This window comes from Haematobia irritans, chromosome 4 (assembly GCF_050003625.1).
Source record: "Haematobia irritans isolate KBUSLIRL chromosome 4, ASM5000362v1, whole genome shotgun sequence".
Lineage (NCBI taxonomy): Eukaryota > Metazoa > Arthropoda > Insecta > Diptera > Muscidae > Haematobia > Haematobia irritans.
The window spans coordinates 142,636,000-142,663,278 of NC_134400.1; the positions used below are offsets into that span (position 1 = coordinate 142,636,000).

General features: G+C 34.9%; 1 protein-coding gene across 9 annotated transcripts in view; it reads left to right on the plus strand.

The window, feature by feature from the left end:
* The window catches only part of Spn (protein phosphatase 1 regulatory subunit spinophilin), a 367,965-nt gene that overhangs the window by 105,853 nt on the left and 234,833 nt on the right, over positions 1 to 27,279 (plus strand). For all 9 annotated transcript variants that reach the window (XM_075307296.1, XM_075307302.1, XM_075307299.1 and 6 more), the window contains exon 4: positions 17,686 to 19,248. The gene's annotated coding sequence lies outside the window, so the exon portion shown is untranslated. The remainder of the gene's footprint in view (positions 1 to 17,685; positions 19,249 to 27,279) is intronic.

Here is a 27,279-nt window from a genome sequence, read left to right on the forward strand (position 1 = left end):
GATTTCGACAAAAATGGTCAAAATACCAACATTTTCCTTGTAAAATCGCCACTGCTTTGTTGAAAAGTTACTCTAATTTTCCTAAACTTCTAATACATATATATCAAGCGATAAATCATAAATAAACTTTTGCGAAGTTTCCTTAAAATTGCTTCAGATTTAAGCGTTTCCCATATTTTTTTACTAACATTGTGTTCCACCCTAGTGCATTAGCCGACTTAAATTTTGAGTCTATAGATTTTGTAGAAGTCTATCAAATTCTTCCAGATCAAGTGATATTTAAATGTATGTATTTGGGACAAACCTTTATATATAGCCCCCCACACATTTGACGGATATGATATGGTATCGAAAATTTAGATCTACAAAGTGGTGCAGGGTATAATATATCGGCACCGCCCGACTTTAGATTTTCCTTACTTGTTTTTATACCCTTCACCACTACTGTGGTACAGGGTATAATAAGTTTGTGCATTTGTATGTAACGCCAAGAAGGAAAAGTCTGAGACCCATCGTTTAGTATACCGATCGTCATAGAATTAAATTCAGAGTCGATTTAGCGATGTCCGTCTGTCTGTCTGTCTGTCCGTCTGTCTGTCTGTTGATGTATTTTTGTGTGCAAAGTACAACTCGCAGTTTTAGTCCGATTGTCCTAAAATTTGGTATAGGGTCCTGTTTCGGCTCAAAGACGATCCCTATTGATTTTGGAAAAAATCGGTTCAGATTTAGATATAGCTGCCATATATATTTTTCACCGATCTGGTCATAATTGGCGTGTATATCAACCGATCTTCCTTAAATTCCGTACATCCGAATATTTTATGAGTCTCGAAAAACTTGCAAAATATCATCCAAATCGGTTCAGATTTAGATATAGCTCCCATATATAGCTTTCGCCCGATTTACACTCCTTTGCCCACAGAGGCCAATTTTGCTCCGATTTAGTTGAAATTTTGCACAGGGAGTAGAATTTGCTTTATAGCTATGCGTGTCAAATTTGGTTGAAATCGGTTCAGATTTAGATATAGCTCCCATATATAGTTTTCACCCGATTTACACCCAAATGACCACAGAGGCCAATTTTTTGCTCCGATTTAGTTGAAATTTTGCACAGGAAGTAGAATTAGCATTGTAACTATGAGTGCCAAATTTGATTTAAATCGGTTCAGATTTAGATATATCTCCCATATATAGCTTTCGCCCGATTTACACTCATATGACCACAGAGGCCAATTTTTAACTCCGATTTAGTTGAAATTTTGCACAGGGAGTAGAATTAGCATTGTAGCTATGCGTACCAAATTTGGTTGAAATCGGTTCAGATTTAGATATAGCTCCCATATATAGCTTTCGCCCGATTTACACTCATATGACAACAGAGGCCAATTTTTTGCTACGATTTAATTGAAATTTTGCACAGGGAGTAGAATTAGCATTGTAGCGATGCGTGCCAAATGTGGTTGAAATCGGTTCAGATTTAGATATAACTCCCATATATAGCTTTCGCCCGATTTTCACTCATATGACCAAATAGGCCAATTTTTTGCTCCGATTTAGTTGAAATTTTGCACAGGGAGTAGAATTAGCATTGTAGCTCTGCGTGCCAAATTTGGTTGAAATCGGTTCAGATTTAGATATGTCTCCCATATATAGCTTTCGCCCGATTTACACTCATATGACCACAGAATGCAATTTTTAACTCCGATTTAGTTGAAATTTTGCACAGGGAGTAGAATTAGCATTGTTGCTATGCGTGCCAAATTTGGTTGAAGTCGACTTAGGTATAGCTCCAATATATATGCGTGCCAAATTTGGTTGAAGTCGATTTAGGTATAGCTCCAATATATATGTTTTTCTGATTTCGAGAAAAATAGTCAAAATACCAACTTTTTCCTAGTAAAGGGTGATACGGTCAAAATATGGTCAAGGGAAAACGCGTGTAAATCGGTGAAATCGTTTATTTAAAAAATCAAATTAAATTTCTTTTTCAAGTTCAATTAGTATAAAATTCAGGAAAAATATTCAGTTAGGCTTTCGCTTTTCCAAATCCGAATTGCCGGGCCTCACGCTTGATACCTGCCATCAGATTTTGTACAGCCACCTTGTCCACCTTCTTCACCGCAGAAAGCCAGTTTGCCTTGAACTGCTGCTCGTCCTTAGCAGTTTTTTTTGGTCTTCTTTCGGTTCTGCTTGACAATAGCCCAGTATTTCTCAATTGGGCGGAGCTCTGGCGTGTTGGGAGGGTTCTTGTCCTTGGGAACCACCTGCACGTTGTTGGCGGCGTACCACTCCATGGCCTTTTTACCGTTATGGCAAGATGCCAAATCAGCCAAAACAGTACGGAACAACCGTGTTTCTTCAGGAAAGGCAGCAGACGTTTATTCAAACACTCTTTCACGTAAATTTCTTGGTTGATAGTCCCGAAAGCTATGAAAATGCTGATGCTCAAGCCACAGGTACAGATGGCTTGCCAAACCAGATATTTCTTTGCGAACTTTGACAATTTTATATGCTTGAAAATATCTGCTACCTTTCCCCTTCCTTTTGCCGTATAAAACTCCTGTCCCGGAAGCTGCTTGTAGTCGGCTTTGACGTAGGTTTCGTCGTCCATTACCACGCAGTCAAACTTCGTCAGCATCGTCGTGTACAGCCTCCGGGATCGCGCTTTGGCCGTCGTATTTTGTTTATCATCGCGATTTGGAGTCACTACCTTCTTGTAAGTCGAAAGTCCGGCTCGTATTTTGGCTCGATGCACGGTTGTAGACGATACGCCCAGCTTATTTGCGGCATCTCGGAGAGAGAGGTTAGGGTTTCGCTTGAAACTACCGGCAACTCTCTTTGTCGTCTCAGCGGCTTCCGGTTTTCGATTTCCCCCCGATCCAGACTTCCCGGCTGTCGGCAAACGTTCCCCAAACACTTTAATTACATTTGTAACGGTTGATTTGGCAACTTTTAGCGATTTTGCCAGCTTTGCGTGCGAGTAGCTCGGATTTTCGCGATGCGCGAGCACAATTTTGAAACGCTGCTCTTCTTGCTTGGACGGCATTTTGACAACTGAAGAGTGAATTCCAAAATCAAAATAGGAGCAACATTCTACACACACACCCCTTCAAAATGAGGGGTGTTCAGGTTTTTTAAATGCAAAATTGAAAGAAATACGTCAAGTTTATATTGACCAAATTTTGACCGTATCACCCTTTAAAATCGCCACTGCTTAATCGAAAAGCTGTAAAAATGACTCTAATTTTCCTAAACTTCTAATACATATATATCGAGCGATAAATCATAAATAAACTTTTGCGAAGTTTCCTTAAAATTGCTTCAGATTTAAATGTTTCCCATATTTTTTTTACTAAAATTGTGTTCCACCCTAGTGCATTAGCCAACTTATATTTTGAGTCTATAGATTTTGTAAAAGTCTATCAAATTCTGTCCAAATCGAGTGATATTTAAATGTATGTATTTGGGACAAACCCTTATATATAGCCCCCAAAACATTTGACGGATGTGATATGGTATCGAAAATGTAGATCTACAAAGTGGTGCAGGGTATAATATAGTCGGCCCCGCCCGACTTTAGACTTTCCTTACTTGTTTTTTTTTTTTGTATCTTGACTACAAAGCTGAAAAGCGGTCTAAGGTAGGAGACTTTCTACTTGGAAAACCGCATTCGCCACTTGATTGGGCGTTAGAATTTAAACGAAGTTCATACATGATGATAGACTACTTCACTTATCATAACCTTCTCATATTTGCAATTCTGTAGTATTACCCATTTGCGAATTTTCAATCAAACTTCATGTCTTCACCCGTTGTCTTCAATCCACTCAATGTTTGCAAACTACAAGGCCGTTTCATATTTTGATTCCACCACTCAACCCACCGACGACTACACTGAAAAAACAGTGAACCCACCAGGAAAGATAACTTTCGATTAATTTTAGAAAATTTGGAACTTTTTTAGAAAATTTTAATTAAACGGTATTACAAGCGCTGGCATCACTCCGATATGGTAAAAATAAGTAAATATTTTTTGACAAATTCAAGAAAATTTATTAGACATAACTAAATTTTTTCATTAGTTAAAGAAAATTTTGTAGTTTTAAGAGAAATCTTGGAGTTCAAAATTGCAAGAATGTCTTTAGTGACATACGAAGTTCACGATGGACACATTTTTGGTAAAATTTACAAATTTAAAGAAATAATGAACTATTTTGTAAGAAATACGAAATTAGGAAATCTTTATGCTTTATTTGTGTATAACTTTTTCCCGTTTTTTAGTTCATTTAACTAATATACGCAAAAAATTATTTAACTAAAATAAACTTTTTCCAAACATAATGATTCTATGAACTAATTTAAAGTTAATATGGCTTTAGTGAAATAGAGAGTTCACTTTTTTTTGAGTGTAGCATTTGTGATATCCGGCGGTGGTGCATATGCTTCATAAGTGGTGTAAAACAGTTTTGGGCATTGAATTGAAGCTATATAACCAAAATACACCGACTATGTTTGAAATTCTATTTAGTTTTTTTTTTTTTGATTGCAAGTTTCTCCACTTCAATTTAAAGGTAATGTAGGCAAACTAATATAACATACAAAATCTATTCTTCTGCTGGCTCTAATCAATCGATCATATTGAGATGTTTTTTTTTTTAGCTGCGTAAAATAGCTTGTGGTTTAGCTTCATTGGTAATTTGGTTACATAGCAATCTGAACTTGGTCGAATAGATGGAAAATTGGAATTGGATTGGCTATGCCTATGGGTATAGCTGTGCGTCAACATCTTGGCATTTTGTTAATTTCACAGATGATTTTTCCAGTAGTGTCTTTCTCAGTAACTGGAGAAGTAGCAAATCCGTCCGTCCAATGCATCGATCGAATGAAATGAAGTTTATCGAAGTGAAATCCTACATATGTTGAACAAAATCACTACATGACATAGATAGATGATGGACTGGATGAAATGGAATGGTTGGCTGGTTGTTTGATGTAAGTAGTGCTGCCATAAATCACTGGTATAATATTGACACTACCATATTCATAGGAACTATGATGTTCTCATGGTGTCACCCAATGTAGCTCAATCTGGTATTTGGTCTCTGCACTTTATTCTCCAACACATTGAGATAAATTTCAATTAAATTGAAATTGGATTTAAATTAAGCCTTTCACATCCAATGTTGCCTACACTGAAGAAAATATTGTCTTAGGCACAAAAATTTCGTATCGTGAAAATACGAATGCTACGTGAAAAAGTATAACATGCTTTCCTACTAAACGAAACCAACGAAGATCATTTCGTGGTAAAAAAGTTTGTTTGGAAAAACAGTATATTTATATGACGTGAAAACACACCCAGAGAAGGAATATGATCACCTCAAACATGTTTTAAGAGCAAAATGTTATTTTTGAGTGGTGACCATGTAACATGGTTTTCGCAACCATGTTATTTTCTCGAAAATCATGTATCTGATTTCGGCAAGCAGGTTATATTTGACGAGAAAATAACATTTTAGTGACAAACATGTTACATGGTCACCATACAAAAATAACATTTCGCTCTTGAAACATGTTTGAGGTGATCATATTCCTTCTCTGCGTGCACGTTGACGTGTTTTACAGGATTAAAACAAAAATAATAAATACTAGCTCAACATATATTTTCTCTCACTTTCACATGATTTATTTAGCTCTCAATATTTTCTATTCTGCAATACAAAGAATGAACCAATACCACGGATCCACTGGACTACACTGAAAAACAAAAAACATGCTCGGTTCCAAAGATTTTGTCTTTACTTTAAAAATTTTGGTATTGATTCCGAGCCAAAGAATCGGAGAATACAAGTAAGGCAATGTTTAGGACACAATTCTCTTTTAAATTTGGGTTTTGTGTACTTGCTTCTAGGAAGCAAATTTTAATTTTTCGCTTTTTTATTTTTTTTTCTTCATATTCTATGAAAGTCCTTTAAAAACGAGTTAACGACAACTTTATTTTCAAAATTAAGACTCGACTTCTAGTAGAAATTATTCTATGTTTCAAGTAAAAACGTCTTTAAAATAAAGTGTTGAAAAACGTGACCTATATTTGAACGATTTTTTGCTTTGTAGTCTAGATGCAAAAAGACAACAATTTTAAAGATAAGTTCATTAAATTTAAAGAATTTTTCTAAATTACTAAAGTCAAGTTGACTGGAGCCCAAACATTTTTTCTTTCATGTTATGATACCCATTTTTAAGTGAAATCACTTAATTATAAGGACTGTACGACTTCATTGAAAAGTTTATCGACTTTTGGATAAGGACAAAAACTTTATATTAGAGAAGTGAGTCTTATGTGGTAAGCCAAATTTTTATTCGAATTTTAAAGACATGAAATCTTTGTCCTCACAACAATATTTTTTTCAGTGTATGTAGCACTTATTGTTATGAACACATAGACATTTTTGGGTTGAACTGAGCTATGTGGCCTTTGTGCAACGTTGCACGAAAGTGGATCTGCGGTATTTTGAACCTTTTTGTATTTTTTAGTTCTGAAGTCCAACTCATTGAGATCCGGAGAATTTTGGCGCCCATTGTGTGGTAGAAATGAAGCGAGGAACCTCCTTTTTAAGCCTTTCTTGGTTGAGTGCTGATTGTAATGGTGTAGAGTCCTGTTGGAATGTGCATTGTCTGCGGCCGAAATATTTGTTTTCGCAGGGCTTCAATTATTAAATTATTTTACCCCACGTCCGATGAGTACAAGCGGAGAGTAACCATCGGTCGTTGTGGCAGACCACGTCATTACCAGTTCGAATGTGTACAATTTCAGCTTACCTCTTCGGCAAGTAACCTCGATCATGTTGTTTGTTCACAAGTTGCTGAATTTGGAATGGTTGTTAAAGTTTTTTAGTCCACGTTTTGGACGCGATGCAACACTGCGGTTATGGTTTTAGAATTAAATGTTTGTTTTTTTTTACAATAATATTGAAATCAAATGATTGCAGACTATAAGTATATTTCCCCAATGTGTAATTGATTTTGGTTTTGATTAAAAATTATTATACCCTAAACCACATAGTGGTGCCCTCACCATAACTGTGATGTGGCAAAAAATTTGCCTACCAGAAATATTGATTTTAGACCACCATTTTACTGATCGACTCAGAATCACATCCCGAGTCGATCCAGCCCTTGGTGTCCATGTATTTGGTGTTCGCAGGATTCCGGTCGCATTTATTAAGCGATTTCGATGAAATTTGGTGCATGGTATTTTTTCGATACAAGGACGAACGCTATTGAATTTGAAAAAAAAATTTTCGCCCGGTTTCGACAAATGGGGTCCTATTGCCCCCCTTCTCATACCGATTGTCGCCCTTTTAGTGTGCAAAATTTCATCGAAATCGCAGATTTAGATATAGCTCCCATGTATATGTAGCAATTTTTTCCAATTAAAGTCTTAATTGAGTTTTAAAAAATATTCAATTAAAAATTGTATTGATTCAACATTTTTTTAATTGAAACAAAAATAATTAATAGTATCAATTAATTTTTTAATTGATACTATTAATTATATAGTATATCATACCCTAAACCACCATTACAGAATTAGTAATCATAAGCATTTGTGGGGTAACATATAGGTCTGGGAGATAAATCGCAGTTGCATATTTAAGAAAATTAAGGGGTACATGTCTATGGGTGCTTTGTGTCAATCTGACTATAGCTCATAGTCAATGTTGCCAGGGAAAATGTTCGGTTTACCCTACAAGGACAAAAAAAGTTCCCTACTTTCCCATACATTCCCAAACAATTTTCCCTACTATATTTTTCGTTAAATTTAAAAAATTTTACAAAACAAAAATGGTTCTAAGTACTTTATTATCTTAAAACATGAATATGCAACGCATATAACTTAGAATATAAAGGGTGATTTGTTAAGAGCTTGATAACTTTTTTTTTAAAAAAAACGCATAAAATTTGCAAAATCTCATCGGTTCTTTATTTGAAACGTTAGATTGGTCCATGACATTTACTTTTTGAAGATAATTTCATTTAAATGTTGACCGCGGCTGCGTCTTAGGTGGTCCATTCGGAAAGTCCAATTTTGGGCAACTTTTTCGAGCATTTCGGCCGGAATAGCCCGAATTTCTTCGGAAATGTTGTCTTCCAAAGCTGGAATAGTTGCTGGCTTATTTCTGTAGACTTTAGACTTGACGTAGCCCCACAAAAAATAGTCTAAAGGCGTCAAATAGCATGATCTTGGTGGCCAACTTACCGGTCCATTTCTTGAGATGAATTGTTCTCCGAAGTTTTCCCTCAAAATGGCCATAGAATCGCGAGCTGTGTGGCATGTAGCGCCATCTTGTTGAAACCACATGTCAACCAAGTTCAGTTCTTCCATTTTTGGCAACAAAAAGTTTGTTAGCATCGAACGATAGCGATCGCCATTCACCGTAACGTTGCGTCCAACAGCATCTTTGAAAAAATACGGTCCAATGATTCCACCAGCGTACAAACCACACCAAACAGTGCATTTTTCGGGATGCATGGGCAGTTCTTGAACGGCTTCTGGTTGCTCTTCACTCCAAATGCGGCAATTTTGCTTATTTACGTAGCCATTCAACCAGAAATGAGCCTCATCGCTGAACAAAATTTGTCGATAAAAAAGCGGATTTTCTGCCAACTTTTCTAGGGCCCATTCACTGAAAATTCGACGTTGTGGCTCGTTAGTAAGTCTATTCATGATGAAATGTCAAAGCATACTGAGCATCTTTCTCTTTGACACCATGTCTGAAATCCCACGTGATCTGTCAAATACTAATGCATGAAAATCCTAACCTCAAAAGAATCACCCTTTAAATTTGTATTACCACCACGGTTGCCACAGTTGGTAGGATTCTACCCAAATTAGTAATCTTTTTTGTTAAATCTCTATAAAAATAAAATTTTGGAAAAAGTTTCTATAAACAAATTTTTGTGAGAAATTTTTCTATAGAAATAAAATTTTGACAATAAATTCTATAGAAATAAAATTTTGAGAAAAAATTCCACAGAAATGAAATTTTGGGAAAATTTTTTATTGAAATAATATTTTTTAAAAAATTTCTATAGAAATACAAGTTTGACAAAATGTTCTATAGAAATAAAATTTACCACACATTGTTAAAGATCAAGCCTTGCCGGCTTCTAATTTCCTCCTCTAGAGCCACCAAAATGTAAAAATTATTACAAATTGTGTTGAGTGAAAAATGTCCTACATTGTGACGCTAAATATGAGAAAAACCCCAATTTCTAGACTTCATCATATCAATACTAAGGCTAGTGTCAACTAGATGATAGATTGAATTAAAAATAATGCACATCCTACATACCTACACAGAAGCAAATTCGAACGTTGAAAATCAATGTAAAGAAACTGGTAATTCCTATATGCCCTAAAAGGAACATTTATCCTAATCCTAGATATCAATTCCGAGCATGGAATATCCCCACTAACTAACCTATACATCATCATGGAGCTCAACATCGTCCATCGGCTCCTAAGAGTAGGCAAATTAATCAGCCTCAATCTAGAAGTGTATGAAGGAAGAACAAAATCACCGTTCCAATGAAGATGTCTCAAAGCGAACAACAAGAACTGCTTCTGAACCGATTCTATCCTATCAATGTATACTTCATACTGAGGATCCCACACGATAGAACCATACTCTAGAATGGGTCTAACAAGGGCAGTAAAAAGCCTCATTGTAACATAAGGGTCCGAAAACTCCTTCGCCTTACTCACCATCGAATCAATATGACCATTAAAATCAAGCATACGATCCATAACAATGCCAAGATCAACAAAAGAATCAACCTCTTCCAATAACGAGCCCCGTATACTATACCGAACATCAATAGGCCTAGACCTAAAGAATCGCATAAACTTGCATTTCCTCAAGTTCAAATCCATCAGATTTACCCTACACCAATCATCAAAGCTATCCAAATCACCTTGTAATAAATGTACCTGCCAGAATTATCAAACGTCATCAGCATACATCAAAATCCTAGAGTTAACTACGGACTGAGGTAAATCGTTTATAAATAACAAAAATAAGACAGGCCCCAAATGACTACCCTGAGGCACACCTGATGGGACATCAAAGCACCTTGAATAGGAATCACCAAAAGACACAATCTGCGTACGGCAATCAAAATACGACGAAATCCAAGCCAAAAGTGTACTGGTCAATCCAATCCTATCCTGCTTATATAGCAAGAGCTTATGATTCACCCGGTCAAAAGCCTTACTAAAATCCGTATAAATAACATGAGTCTGATTCCCAACAACAAACTGATTACTAACATGAGAAGTAAATTCCACCAAGTTCGTAGTAGGCGATAGGCCCTTACAAAAACCATGCTGGCAGGGATCCAGTATCGAAGAAATGCCATGCGACAAAACATCAGTCACCATCTTTTCAAAAACCTTGGGAATAACACTCAATTTTGCTGTCCCCCTATAATTACCCACATCAAAGGGGTTCCCCGACTTATGAAGTGGTACGACAAAAGAGCTCCTCCATCTTAGAGGGAAAAAACCGAACTTCAATGAACTATTAAATAACATCGACAATGGAAAAGGTAATCAACCAAACCTACCAATTATCATCCAAATTGTTTTAGATTTAGATATAGCTCCCATATAATATATGTATCGCCCGATTTTCAAAAATTTGTCCCTAATAATAATATGTTTGACCATAGTGGCCTCATTTATTAACGAATCTTATTCACATTTAGCACAATTTAATTGTCTGTAATATCAATTAAATCAGCAAATTGTCATCCAAATCGGTTCAGATTTATATATATGTATCGGCCGATTTTGAAACCTTTGTCTAAAATACTCTTATGTATGAACCAATGTTACTCAAATGTCAAATTTTGATGTGTTAGAGGATCGTATTTAGACTTACATGTAGCACTTACATTATCACGAATTTGGATTTATTAACCACACTTATTGAGCGATTAATAATGGACTCAATATTAATGACATACTACACAGGAAAAAAGTATAACCAAAATATTTCCAATTAAAAAGTTGAAAATTTTTTCAATTAATAAATTAATTGATACAAATAACATTTTAATTAATATTGAAACATTAAGTTATTTCAGTCAAAAAGTTTTAAAATTTTTAATTAAAAAATTAATTGGTACAAAACTTTTTAATCAAACTCGGAAGACTAAATCAGTTAAAATAGTGATGGTCATTTTTTAATGTTTAATTAAAGATTTATTTCAAATAATCAATTGTTAAACTAAAAACAATAAGTCAATTCAGACAGTAATTGAAAATAGTTACCTTTTTTAATTCAATTACAATCAACATCAATTAAATTTTTAATTGAATCAATTAAAAAATTAATTGAAATTCGCTAATGAAATCAATTAGGTTACAGGTTAAAGTGGCAGCCCGGTTACGATTCAGGCTCACTTAGACTATTCAGTCCATTGTGGTATGAAATCAAATAACTTTTTAAGCAAGTATTTTTTATGCCCAATTATAACTGTGATTGATACTATCATTTTCGTGATAGAAGACATTTCAATTAAAAAATTAATCGGATCAATTAATTTGCACTGTAAGTGCAAAATCACCTGTGGCTCCTAATATCAGACATTTCTGTTCAAATTGTGTTAAAACTGTTTATCCGAATTATCCTAATTCAGTAGTGGTGGTTTAGGGTATGATATAGTCGGTCCCGCCAAACTTTCTTCTTTACTTATTTGTTTTTTTGTGTTTATTTTTTAATTTCAGCGTTTGTGTTTTAAAATTAATTAAGTATGTTGGCAATATTTTTCCGTATATAAATACCGTCCTTGGCACCAGATGATTTTATGAGTTGCTTAAAAACTTTTTAATGTTATTGATTGGTATTAGAGCCGTGGCCATCTTCTTGAAAGCTTGACATGCTAACCTTTGCATTTCAGTGGGTTAAAACACAATGGTTTTTAAGTAGCAATATAAATGGCGGGCGTAACTGCAATTATAATTAACCTGTTTACATAGCTGTATAAATTCGATTCACAAATTAAAGTATTTCTTATTTCGCATGTAAAGTAGCCGGATAGAAATGTGAACAAGGCAAGACGAGTGTGTGAGAGAGAGAGGGAATATATTGTCACTCGTAAGCAAAATTATATTGGTTAAGAGTGGTATCATTAGTCAAGAGGTGAAATACCACTGAAGTAATATGAGTATATAGAGGAGTGAGTTTGGCGAGGTAAAACGAACGGACGGACGGACGAACCATTCATGGCTAGTCAGTAGAATTATTCCCATATATTAACAATTTCCATTTCATGTGAACTTGTTTTGCACAAACACCATTTACTTCTCCGTGTGGGGAAATGAAGGAGGAAGGTGGTAGCGACTCCGTATTCATAGTAAACAAAAACAAAGCTAACCAACTTGAGGTGCGGTAGCGGCGGTTGAAGGCCCAACCCAACATTTGACTTGCAATAATGTTAACAAGAAGACAAGCAGAAGTACTAGATACCGGCAACAGTCCCAGCCCCATAGTACACATACTTATTAGCCCCCATCAAGTGATGGTAGTGAAAACAGAAATTAGTCTGAAGGGAGAGTTGATGCAAGCAATGTGAATGGATTCCAATGACTGACAACGAATTGCAAAAACTCAGTACACAACCGTTCATTAATTAGACTAGGGAAAGAAGATAGCATTGGGCCAGGAGAAGGCCCAAGACAATAAAACTTGTCAATAAGAATCACGTATTTGGGAAGAAATATTTGAATCTAAATCACATGATAACATTTGTGTGAGACAATACCCATAGTAACTAGCAAATATGGGGAAAAGAGCGTTTTGAAATTGGGATCTTTTAATTATATGTTACCACCATAAAATTTTTGTATACCCTCCACCATAGGATGGGGGGTATATTAACTTTATCATTCCTTTTGTAACTCATCGAAAAAAGTATATATATTCTGGGTCATGGTGAAATTCCGAGTCGATCTAAGCATGTCCGTCCGTCCGTCTGTTGAAATCACGCTAACTTCCGAATGGAACACGCTATCGGCTTCAAACTTGGCACAAGTAGTTGTTATTGATGTAGGTCGCATGGTATTGCAAATGGGCCATATCGGTCCACTTTTACGTATAGCCCCCTTATAAACGGACCCCCAAATTTGACTTAAGGATCCTCTAAGAGAAGCAAATTTCATCCGATCCGGCTGAAATTTGGTACATGGTGTTAGTATACGGTCCCTAACAACCATGCAAAAATTATATAAACCGATCCCCAGAATTGGCTTGCGGATCCTCTAAGAGAAGCAAATTTCATCCGATCCTGCTGAAATTTGGTACATGTTATAAGTATATGGTCTCTAACAACCATGCAAAAATTGGTCCACATCGGTCCATAATTATATATAGCCCCCATATAAACCGATCCCCAGATTCGGCTTGCGGAGCCTCTTAGAGAAGCAAATTTCATCCGATCCTGCTGAAATTTGGTACATGGTATTAGTATATGGTCTCTAACAACCATGCAAAAATTGGTCCACATCGGTCCATAATTATATATAGCCCCCATATAAACCGATCCCCAGATTCGGCTTGCGGAGCCTCTTAGAGAAGCAAATTTCATCCGATACGGCTGAAATTTGGTACATGGTGTTAATATATGGTCTCTAATGACCGTGCAAAAATTGGTTCATATCAGTCCGTAATTATGTATAGCCCCCATATAAACCGATCCCCAGATTTGACCTCCGGTGCCTTTTGGAGAAGCAAAATTCATCCGATATGGTTGAAAGTTGGTACTTGGTGGTAGTATATCACATTTAACAACCATACCAAAAGTTGTCCATATCAGTCCATAATCATATATAGCCCCCATATAAACCGATCCCGAGAATTGGTTTTGGAGCCTCTTGGAGCAAATTTCATCCGAGTCAGTTGAAATTGGGTACATTTTGCTAGTATATGGCCGTTAAAAACCATGCCTAACTAGGTCCATATCGGTGTATAGTTATATATAGCCCTCAGATAAATCGATCCCCAATCACACAAAAATTGGTCCATATCAAGTTCATAATTGTATACAGCCCCCATATTTCAATTCTGGCTTTCTACGTACCGTGCAAAAGTCCATATCGAGTCGTAATTATTTGTAGACTTACCTATACATACCTTTTTTGTCTTATACATATATACCACGTATGGACTAATACACAATTTAGGAAACGATGTTAAGAAGCTTTAAGATACCACAACCCAAGTAATTCGATTGTGGATGACAGTCTTTCGTAGAAGTTTCTGTGCAATCCATGGTGAAGGGTACATAAGATTCGGCCTGGCCGAACTTACGGCCGTATATACTTGTTTTTATTTAATTTAATTTTAATGCCAGCTCGTTTCACACCCAAAGAAAAGTAGACTTCTAAAATCAAGTTTCAAATAGTTATTTTTAGCTTGAATTCGCACTTTTTAGTTATTTTAAGTACGCAAATACTAAGTTAAAATTAAGTTAAAGTCGTGCAAAATTTAACTTAATTTTAATACCAGCTCGTTTTACACCCAAAGAAAAGTAGACTTCTAAAATCAAGTTTCAAATAGTTATTTTTAGCCTGAATTCCCACTTTTTAGTAATTTTAAGTAGGCAAATAATAAGTTATACTCATATTAAGTACAAAGTGTGCTTATTTGTGTAATTCAAGTACTTAAAGTTTGAATTAAACTGGTTATGGATTAAAATAAGAAAATTGTTACTTAATATGCCAGTGAGAGTTAGCTAATGAGAGCATAAAATAGAGTTTTGTTCTCCTTGATGCTCTCATCGATTTGCAACCTCCAAAAACTGTTTTGCTTGCAACGGTGGTGGCTTGCATTTCGTTTGCTATCATAAGTCGACTATGGCTTAATATAAGAAAATTTTAACTTGATATTTTTATCGTTACACGTGCAGAGCATCGTATGTGTTTGGTTGCATTTGATTTGCTACCTTAAGCCGAATCTGGCTTTAAATAAGAAAAATTTTACTAGAGGTCTGCCCAATTCCATTTGTAAATGGAGAGTACACGTGTACTTACTACTTGAGTACATCTAACAGGTTGGCTGATAAGTCCCCGGTCTAACAAAGAAAAACACATTTTTTTTTGTCAAAATTCGTTTTTATTATTCAACATAGTTCCGTTCAAGAGCGATACAACGATTATAACGACTTTCCAATTGTTTGATACCATTTTGGTATTACTCCTTCCTTTGATACCATTTTGGTAATACTCCTCAGTTTCGGCGATCACCTCTTCATTGCAGCCAAATTTTTTCCCTGCGAGCATCCTTTTAAGGTCTGAGAACAAAAAGTCGCTGGGGGCCAGATCTGGAGAATACGGTGGGTGGGGAAGCAATTCGAAGCCCAATTCATGAATTTTTGCCATCGTTCTCAATGACTTGTGGCACGGTGCGTTGTCTTGGTGGAACAACACTTTTTTCTTCTTCATATGGGGCCGTTTTACCGCGATTTCGACCTCCAATATAATAGTCACTGTTGATGGTTTTTCCCTTCTCAAGATAATCAATAAAAATTATTCCATGCGCATCCTAAAAAACAGAGGCCAGTACTTTGCCAGCGGACTTTTGAGTCTTTCCACGCTTCGGATACGGTTCACCGGTCGCTGTCCACTCAGCCGACTTTTTATTGGACTCAGGAGTGTAGTGATGGAGCCATGTTTCATCTATTGTCACATATCGACGGAAAAACTCGGGTGTATTACGAGTTAACAGCTGCAAACACCGCTCAGAATCATCAACACGTTGTTTTTGGTCAAATGTGAGCTCGCGCGGCACCCATTTTGCACAGAGCTTCCGCATATCCAAATATTGATGAATGATATGACCAACACGTTCCTTTGATATCTTTAAGGCCTCTGCTATCTCGATCAACTTCATTTTACGGTCATTCAAAATCATTTTGTCGATTTTTTTGATGTTTTCGTCGGTAACCACCTCTTTCGGGCGTCCACTGCGTTCACCGTCCTCCGTGCTCATTTCACCACGCTTGAATTTTGCATACCAATCAATTATTGTTGATTTCCCTGGGGCAGAGTCCGGAAACTCATTATCAAGCCAAGTTTTTGCTTTCACCGTATTTTTCCCCTTCCACAGAAAAAAATTTCACGAAAATTTTTCCAATTAAAATTTTAATTGAGTTTTAAAAAATATTCAATTAAAAATTTAATTGATTCAACAATTGAAACAAAAATCAATCACAAAAATTAATAGTTTCAATTAATTTTTTAATTGGATCAATTAATTTTTTAATTGACCTTCAATTAATTTTTTAATTGATACTATCATTTCTGTGATTGAAGACATTTCAATTAAAAAATTAATTGGATCAATTAATTTCGTGATTGAACCAGAAAATTTTTTTTTGTGTGTCAGAAAACAGTATTCTATCAAAACACGAAATTCCTTTTTTTTCCATTTTTTCACAATAACAAAAGTTGCTTCACAAAAGACGCTCTATCTCACAAACTAATTGACTTACAGACGTCAAATTTTGACACGAATCATTTGAAGGTTGGTACTATATAAAAATAATATGCATTTAATACTAGCGACGCCATTTACGTGTCAGACCGGGGACTTATCAACCAACCTGTTATTTGATAGAGTCGCAAAACAATTGGTACACAAAACAAAAAATTTTTCTGATTCAATCACGAAATTAATTGATCCAATTAATTTTCTAATTGAAATGTCTTCAATCACAGAAATGATAGTATCAATTAAAAAATTTATTGACAGTCAATTAAAAAATTAATTGATCCAATTAAATATTTAATTGATACTATTAATTTGTGTGATTGATTTTTATTTCAATTAAACAATTTGTTGACTCAATTAAATTTTTTATTGAAAATTTTTTAAAACTCAATTAAAATTTTAATTGGAAAATTTTTCGTGAAATTTTTTTCTGTGTAGGTAGTAAATAATTTTAATGACATTTTCTTTGTGTGCATATATTTTTAAGGCGCCAATTGCTTACTTCCATCATTTTACTTGCAGCATACTCTCTAGGTCTCTCTTTCTAAACACATATATGTTTATGGCCTTTTTCCAAATTAATATATGTCCCAAACATAATATGTTCTAACATATTAGCATATATGTCCCAAACATGTTATGCTAGTTTATGAACATTACATTACACATTACATTACACATTACAAAATTTGAGTTCAAAACGTATAATTTTGCACCCAACCATATGAAAAGCAGTCTTTTTCGTCCGTATGGTTCCAATTCGCAGCAGAGTATTATGTTTGTGTTTGTTTACATGGATGTACATATGTTAATTTACTACTGCAGTGATAATGATAATCTTAATTGGGGAAGTGAATTGTAAAATATTCGACATAACAACATACATCCATTAGTTCGTCTTCATTAATGTTGTTGATGCACCATTACGAATCGCTTGAATTGATTCTCCTATATTGATATAAATCTGTTTCATATTTTTCTGGGTTTTTGTTTTGTAGATTGTAATTTTCCTGCTCTACAGTTTTTCTCCCATTCAGTTGAATATGAAAGAAACCGCATAAAGAGAATTCATTGCAATACTACAATTTAATCTTTTCTCTTGTTTGTTTTTTTTTTTTTTTTTTTTCAGCTCTACAGTGGCTTCTGCAAATACTTGGAGTAAAAAACAGCAAAGCAATTGCAATTTGCCAAAGACCACAAGGCAGACAATACAATAAACCAACTTCAGTCTGGCACAATCGAATCAAAGTTGAGCCACCCAACTAGACTCTGCAGTCAGTAATTCTCAAAATCAGCCAGTCATTCAGTTTATCGAACAAAGAAAGGCATACAGATCAAACTCCGCTAAAAAATTTATTTGCTTTTTTTGCATATGGCGCTCTTAATGTTTCTTAGGTGTTTGTAATCTGCATCTTCTGTTTGGCCTTTCTGCTGCTCGTACAACGCCTATATCCATCAGTAATTCGCTTGCAAAAGTTTCGGATCAGGGCGCAGCTGCACAATACTGATGACCAACGAACCGAATGCAAACGACGAAGCCCCATTATGTGCATTTGTTTTGAACGAAAATGAATGTGAAATAAAATAGAAACAGTTTCCTTTAATGGGAGCTATAAACAGAATATAAAAACCACAACAAATTGTCGAAAAAACAGCGGTGGAATAAAAACAAAACATATGGTATTATAACGCTGGTCTCTACAACTGGAAAAACTTACCATTTGCACATTTTTTTTTACCATTTGAGTGTTAAGGGCCCACGATCCATACCACCTTTTTGGTGGTATTGTGTGAAACCCCCTTTAACACATAACGCCAAACTTTCCGGCCTTGCTTGTTGGTTCGTCGATTGACCCCCGGTTATTCTCGGCTCACAGATACACTTGCGCAAAATGCTACAACGGGCAAATGCAGTGACAACAACAAGCAAATACAAACAATTGTTACAACAACATCGTACTAGTCGTCTCAGTTACAAACAGAAACCGCTACAACATCAGCTAATATCATTGTCAACGTGCAATTCATCGCCGCAACTTCAGTTTTAAATCAACACGAGAGTGGTGAAGAAACCTATACACTAACTGCCACGCATACATCCATTGTACGACGCCCAACCACCCATTGTTTGGGTAGAATTACACACCATCTTGCAAAAGCAAAAAACAAAAGTCATTGTGTGACAGTGAGAACCATAGAATACCGCCACTTCCTCACCACTTATTCTCACAGCATACCTTTACTCTCTCGTATGAAAAATGTTTTGAATGTATACAAGAGGCATTCAACATTAGAAGTAAGAGAAAAACAACTAAGAATTCGTTTTTGATATAAAAAAAAAAAAAACAACAACACTAACAAGAACAAATTATGTAAATAAGAAACATAATACAACAAACGGCAATAGCAACAACAAAACAAACTGAATTTGTTAGAGTAAAGAAGAAAACTGAAAAACAAAACTTCGTAAATATTTAGAAATATCTCACGGCAACTACGTTATTACAAGAAGAATACACGATAGAAGAAAAAGATAACTATTTCGAATGAGCCACTACTAAGAACTTGCATCTCTAATAAAATAACAAGAAAAGACATACAACACATTCCTGGAACAAATATCCATTGTCCCATCGTGTAACTACACTTCCAAAAGCAGTATTCTTTATTTATAAATTTCTTTAATAAAAAGGTAAGTTAGTTACAAGTCAAGGGTATACATTTAATTCTTTACACCTCCATGCGTAGATTGGAATTGGAGAAAAATTATTTTAATAAGATACTAAAATTGAGTTTATGACAATCGATGCAACGATTAAAGATCATTTCTTGCGTCAAAAAAGATAATTTCAAGTAAAAAAATAAAACAAGCTGGCCCGGTTTCAAAGATTTAGTCTTTGTATTAATGATTTTGGTATTTATATCGAGTGATGGAAGCCGAGAATTGCAATAACGATGCATTAAAGACGGAATTCCCTTTCAAATTTAAGTTTTGTGTACTTGGTGTTACAAAAAAATAATTGAATATATTAGGTTTTTCTTTTTCATCATAATGCAAGAAAAAATACGATTTGATTTCACCAAATTTATTGATGCAATTAATTTTTAATTGAAATTTCTTCAATGACGGAAATGATAATAACAATCACCGACACCAATTTAAAACTAATTTTATTAATTTAAAATTTTAATTGATACAATTAATTGTAGTTATGTAAGAAAATGACGCATAGTGGTGGTGAAAAATGGTTCAATTTGGGAGGAATAATTGCGTATGTAATTTCCATAGGAAATAAAAACACAAGACCTAAATTGAATCATCTCACTCCGTCAGATCTACAATAAAGACCATAACAGAAAGTAAACACTAATTTTTCGGTTAATTATTTATAAATTTCGGAGCTACTGTTGACAATTCATACCAAATAATATTATATAATATATTGTATATATTATACATTTTCTAAAAAAAAAAAAAAACACAAACAAAAAAAAAGGCTACGAACTTTGCAAAAATCCCTACAAAATAAAAATGCGGTAATTATTACGAGTCAAAAAAAGTAAACAGTGGCAACACTTACTACGATTTGATTATAATAGTATTAGATAACCGTATTTTTTTCAGTACCTCACTTTAGTAGAAACATCCCAGCAAAAAAAAATTGGAAGTTGTTCCACAAACATTTCTTTTAAAGCCCATCCCAGAATCCCCCATCGAGTTTTTTCAACTTCCGATGCAGTCCTTTTGGACAATATGCGGATATGCGGAAGCTCTGTGCAAAATGGGTGCCGCGCGAGCTCACATTTGACCAAAAACAACAACGTGTTGATGATTCTGAGCTGTGTTTGTAGCTGTTAACTCCTAATACACCCGAGTTTTTCCGTCGATATAAAGGGTGATACGGTCAAAATTTGGTCAATATAAACTTGACGTATTTCTTTCAATTTTGCATTTAAAAAACCTGAACACCCCTCATTTTGAAGGTGTGTGTGTGTATAATGTTGCTCTTATAATAATTTTGGAATTCACTCTTCAGTTGTCAAAATGCCGTCCAAGCAAGAAGAGCAGCGTATCAAAATTTCGCTTGCGCATCGCGAAAATCCGAGCTACTCGCACGCAAAGCTGGCAAAATCGCTAAAAGTTGCCAAATCAACGGCTACAAATGTAATTAAAGTGTTTGGGGAACGTTTGTCGACAGCCAGGAAGTATGGATCGGGGGGAAATCGAAAACCGGATGCCGCTGAGACGACAAGGAGAGTTGCCGGTAGTTTCAAGCGAAACCCTAACCTCTCTCCGAGATGCCGCAAATAAGCTGGGTGTATCGTCTACAACCGTGCATCGAGCCAAAAAACGAGCCGGACTATCGACTTACAAGAAGGTAGTGACTCCAAATCGCGATGATAAACAAAATACGACGGCCAAAGCGCGATCCCGGAGGCTGTACACGACGATGCTGACGAAGTTGGTGCGTGGTAATGGACGACGAAACCTACGTCAAAGCCGACTACAAGTAGCTTCCGGGACAGGAGTTTTATACGGCAAAAGGAAGGGGAAAGGTAGCAGATATTTTTAAGCACATAAAACAGTCAAAGTTCGCAAAGAAATATCTGGTTTTGGCAAGCCATCTGTACCAGTGGCGTGAAAAGCAGCATTGTCATAGCTTCCGGGACTGTCAACCAAGAAATTTACGTGAAAGAGTGTTTGAATAAACGTCTGCTGCCTTTCCTGAAGAAACACGGTTGTTCCGTACTGTTTTGGCCGGATTTGGCATCTTGCCATTACGGTAAAAAGGCCATGGAGTGGTACGCCGCCAACAACGTGCAGGTGGTTCCCAAGGACAAGAACCCTCCCAACACGCCAGAGCTCCACCCAATTGAGAAATACTGGGCTATTGTCAAGCGGAACCTAAAGAAGACCAAAAAAACTGCTAAGGACGAGCAGCAGTTCAAGGCAACCTGGCTTTCTGCGGCAAAGAAGGTGGACAAAGTGGCTGTACAAAATCTGATGGCAGGTGTCAAGCGTGAGGCCCGGCAATTCGGATTTGGAAAAGCGAAGGCCTAACTGAATATTTTTCCTGAATTTTATACTAATTGAACTTGAAAAATAAATTTAATTTGATTTTTTAAATAAACGATTTCACCGATTTACACGCGTTTTCCCTTGACCAAATTTTGACCGTATCACCCTTTATGACAATGGATGAAACATGGCCCCATCACTACACTCCTGAGTCCAATCGACAGTCGGCTGAGTGGACAGCGACCGGTGAACCGTCTCCGAAGCGTGGAAAAACACAAAAGTCCACTGGCAAAGTAATGGCCTGTTTTTTGGGATGCGATGGAATAATTTTTATCGATTATCTTGAGAAGGGAAAAACCATCAAAAGTGACTATTATATGGCGTTATTGGAGCGTTTAAAGGTCGAAATCGCGGCAAAACGGCCCCATATGAAGAAGAAAAAAGTGTTGTTCCACCAAGACAACGCACCGTGCCACAAGTCATTGAGAACGATGGCAAAGATTCATGAATTGGGCTTCGTATTACTTCCCCACCCACCGTATTCTCCAGATCTGGCCCCAGCGACTTTTTGTTCTCAGACCTTAAAAGGATGCTCGCAGGGAAAAAATTTGGCTGCAATGAAGAGGTGATCGCCGAAACTGAGGAGTATTACCAAAATGGTATCAAAGGAAGGAGTACTACCAAAATGGTATCAAAAAATTGGAAGGTCGTTATAATCGTTGTATCGCTCTTGAAGGGAACTATGTTGAATAATAAAAACGAATTTTGACAAAAAAAATGTGTTTTTCTTTGTTAGACCGGGGACTTATCAGCCAACCTGTTATATCGACCGATAAATAATAAATAAACTTTTGCGAAGTTTCCTTAAAATTGCTTCAGATTTAAATATTTCCCATATTTTTTTACTAACATTGTGTTCCACCCTAGTTCATTAGCCGACTTAAATTTTGAGTCTAAAGATTTTGTAGAAGTCTATCAAATTCTGTCCAGATCGAGTGATATTTAAATGTATGTATTTGGGGCAAACCTTTATATATAGCCCCCAACACATTTGACGAATGTGATATGATATCGAAAATTTAGATCTACAAAGTGGTGCAGGGTATAATATAGTCGGCCCCGCCCGACTTTAGACTTTCCTTACTTGTTTTTTTTTTTTAACATTTGAGGTCTGAAACTTTTCAAGCAAGCTTTAGGATGCATTAAAAGTCATAAAAAAATTTTATTTGACAAAATGTCACAAAACTGTTTAATTCACATTCACTGAGATCGGATCACACCTTAAGAAGGATGATGAAATGGTGGACATCCGTCCTATGGCAAGCCCGTGTTAAATTCATCGCTTCTGCACCACTTACGGATCCAAAAAGAACATTTGTACTATTTTCTATAGTTTTCATCCAATTAAACTTTTGTACTGCGAAACAAAAAAATTCCCAAAACCCAAACCCAATTTCGTTTTGAAGGGAAGATTTTTTTTGTGTGTAGCGGTCATCATCGAATTTATTTCCACTTTGGTCGTAATTTAACAAAAATAAACGAAAGTGTTTATCTCAGCAGATGCTGATGTGATGACTTAAAATTTCAAGTGTCATTGATGATCACTCCAACCTATTCATGAGTGATGGTGAATGATGGCATTGGTGTTTTTTTGTTTTTCTCTTCTGACAAGCGAATACAAATATGGGGCATATAAATCTCTGAAGTACGTTGTAAAAAGTCAAAGTGGTATTTTGTTTCCAGAAGCCCATTTTTGAGCTATAATGGGTATGGTCACACTTTTCAAAAATCTTTGTGAAATGGTAGCCTTGGAATTGACCGCCTGTTGGGTTGTATGGAGTTTTTCAACAATCATTCATGACACTTAATCAAATTGCTGTCACATTTTTTTAACATGTTTTCCCTTTTCTGGGAATGGATAACCCATGCACTGGGTAGTAGTTGTGGTTTAAGGAACATATGATCTCCATTAGACCAAATGTCGTTACACGTGTTAAAGAGCCATGGGAAAATATTATTTGTGCGAGTGGCTAAATTAGCAATTTGCCATGTAAACTTCCCACAATAGTCAGTTGCAAATAATTTCATATTTATTCATAGCTTTATGGCCTCCAGTAAGATTTTCTAATCATATACACTGAAAAGAATTCTCTTTAAGTGTTATACTACCTTCACACCAGGAACGAAAGCTCAATGTTTAGACCAAAATCTCTTTATAAATCTCGTGTATTCATGCTGGAAAAATATTGTTTACAAATAGAAAAATTAAAATTTGGAGAATTTTTCACATCGAATATTCTTATTTTAATTCAAAATTTAGTATTCAGTTGTTGATTTCTTTTGATTTAACTTAAGAAATTTATTGAGTTCCATACGTTTTTGAAAATATTCCGGGACGCTAGCCTTGGAACAAAATTGACAGAAAAAACAATTTTCTCTCATAACCATCCATACCTTAGCACACTGAAAAAAAAATATTGTCGTGAGATCAAAGATTTCTTGTCTTTAAAATACGAATGCAAATTTTGCTTAGCATAGAAGACGCATTTCTCTAATATAGAGTTTTTTTTCCTTGTCCAAAAGTCGATAAAATTTTCAATGAAGTCGTGTTGTCCTTACAAATATGTGATTTCACTTCAAAAAAAAAAACATGAACAAAAAATGTTTGGGATAAGGTCAACTTGACTTCATTAATTCAGAAAATATAATGAAATTGTCTTTAAATTTGTTGTCCTTTTGCATCTTGAATACAAACAAAAAATCGTTAAAATATAGGACATGTTTTTCAACACTTTATTTTAAAGACGTTTATACTTGAAACATAGCATAATTTCTACTGGAAGTCGAATCTTAATTTGGAAAATAAAGTTGTTGTTAACTCGTTTTTAAAGGACTTTGACAGCATATGAAGAAAAAAAGGCTGAAAAAGCGAAAAGTTAAAATTTGCTTCTTAGAAGCAAGTATACAAACCCAAATTTAAAAGAGAATGGTGTCTTAAAACCCAGCAAAAAAGCGTCGCCAAAAAAGTAATGAAAATGTTCTTTTTGGATCCGGTAGTGGTGCAAAATTGACGCAGAAGCGATGCATTTAACATGGGCTTGTCATACACTCAAAAAAAGTGAACTCTCTATTTCACTAAAGCCAATTTAACTTTATTTTAGTTCATGGAATTATTATGTTTGGAGAAATTTTCCTTTACTCTAATAATTTTTTGTGTACGTTAGTTAAATTAACTAAAACCGAGAAAAAAATATACTCAAATGAAGCATAAAGATTAACTAAATTCGTGTCTTCCACAAAATAGTTTAGAATTTCTTTAAATTTGTAAATTTTACCAAAAATGCGTCCATCATGTACTTCGTATGTCACTAAAGACATTCTTGCAATTTTGAACTGGAAGTTTTTCCTTCCAACTACAAAATTTTCTTTAACAAGTGAAAAAACTTAGTTATATCTAATAAATTTTCTTGAATTTGTCGAAAAATATTTACTTATTTTTATGATATCGGCGTGATGCCAACGTTTGTAATACTGTTTAGTAAAAATGTTCTACAAATATTCAAAATTTTCTAAAATTAACCGAAAGTTTTCTTCCTGGTGGGTTCACTGTTTTTTCAGTGTAGGACGGATGTCCTCCATTTCAACAGCCGTTGCACTGAATTTGCGTCACTTCTTTGGTGTGATCCGAATTCAATGTTTTGGATGTAAATTAAAAAATTCTGTGATATTTTGTCAAATAAATAATTTGTATATTTTTTTATAATTTTTAATGGATTTTAACGCTTGTTGGAAACGTTTGACCTAAAATATTTTTAAAAATGCAGAATTTTTTCAGAATGGATTTGGCATTTTTTTCCACAAAATTTAAATGAGTTGTAACATTTTATGAATTCTTACTCTGTTCTTAACGTATTTGAAACAAAAAAAAAAAAAAGTAAAATCACCCATTAAAAGTATGAAAAACCCAAGTTATAAAAATTGAATTAAAAGAACTTTCTGGGTAGTTAAAATAAAGAACATCATTGGGAGTGCATCTTCTGGAAGTGGTTTTAAAGTTGTGCCTTTGGAAGACCTTCCAAATTTTTTTGCTGGGAAGTATCCTTACTTGTATTCTCCGCTTCTTTGGCTCGGAATCTATACCAAAATTTTTAAAGTAAAGACAAAATCTTTGGAACCGGGCATGCTTTTTTTTTCAGTGCATTTGCTCTGTTACACTCAAAAAAGTGAAGCCTATAGGCACTAACGCCAATTTAATTCAATTTTTGTTCATGGAATTGTTGCATTAGGAGAAAGTTTCCTTAAATTTAATAAATTTTTGCGTACGGGTCTGAACTAAAAATTAGAGGTGTGCACGTGACGAAAATTTTCATGACTCACGCATGAGTTGTTGGTCAAATGTGAGCTCGCGCGACATTCATTTTGCACAGAGTTTATATATTAACCAACGTTACTTAAATTTCAAATTTTGATGTATTAGACGATCTATTTAGCCATACATGTAGCTTGTACATAAATATATTGGCCGATTTGCACAAGTTTGGATTTATTACTCAAACTAATTGATCGATTTCCTCTTTTTTTTTTTAATAATGGAAGCAATATTAGTGCAGCAAATATAGTGGCAGTAAATAGATTCAGAATCAACTATAGCTCCTAATATCTGACATTTCTGTTCAGATTGTGATAAAACTCCCATAACTATGTACCTCTTAATGTTCTTACATATGAAAATGCGGGTTATCTCCCAATCCTATACCACTCATACCTCACAAATAATGTTTACTAATTCGGTAGGGGTGGTTTAGGATATGATATAGTCGGCCCCGCCCGACTACTCACTGGTTTAAAAATGGACATAATATTAATGGCATACTAACTCTGTACACTCAAAAAAAAAGTTTACTTGGATCCAAAGATTTTGACCTTTCTTTAAGGTTTTGATATTGATTCCGAGCTAAAGATGCGGCTTCTTTAAAATAAAGACATTTTTTACGGACCTACCTGGTTTTAAATCTAGGATCGATAAAATTAAAATTGGATACAGATCTCATTCATCGAATTTTTATTCTCTGTTTGCGATATATTAATAAAGGTATTCATGTACAAACAAATTCCAGTTTCAAAATCCAAATTATGCCAAGTACTTCAAAGTAAAAACGGTTTTCTTAATGATAAAAAAACTTTAAACCAAAGATACAAAACCTTAAAATAAGTCTTAGCCTATATTTGAAGCGTTTTTATCTTAAATTTAAAAATTCAATATGTCAGTTGAGTTAAATACGATTTCTTTAAATTAATAATGTTTGTCTTTATTTCAAGGAACATTTGCCTTACTTCAAAGATCTACAACTTCAACAGAGGGACGCAAAATTTTAAGATTTATGTCCTAAATTTAATGAAAAAATTTTTGAAGCAAGGATTATAAACTTTCTTTTAATTAAAATGTCATTATTTTAAAGAATTTTGTCCATAGCATACTCGTAATCTTCCATATTAGGTCAATATTTTTTCAGTGTTATGATATTTGCATATGTTCATTACTATAAATTCTCTTATTTTTTTTACCACTATCTTTGATTTCTCAAACGTTTTATTTATGATTAACTGCCAAAGAATTTTGCCGTGCCGTGTCTATTATCATAATTTTATAGGAGTTTGATTGTGGCTATTGTCTGTTAATCTGTCACAAAAGCCCATTTAATA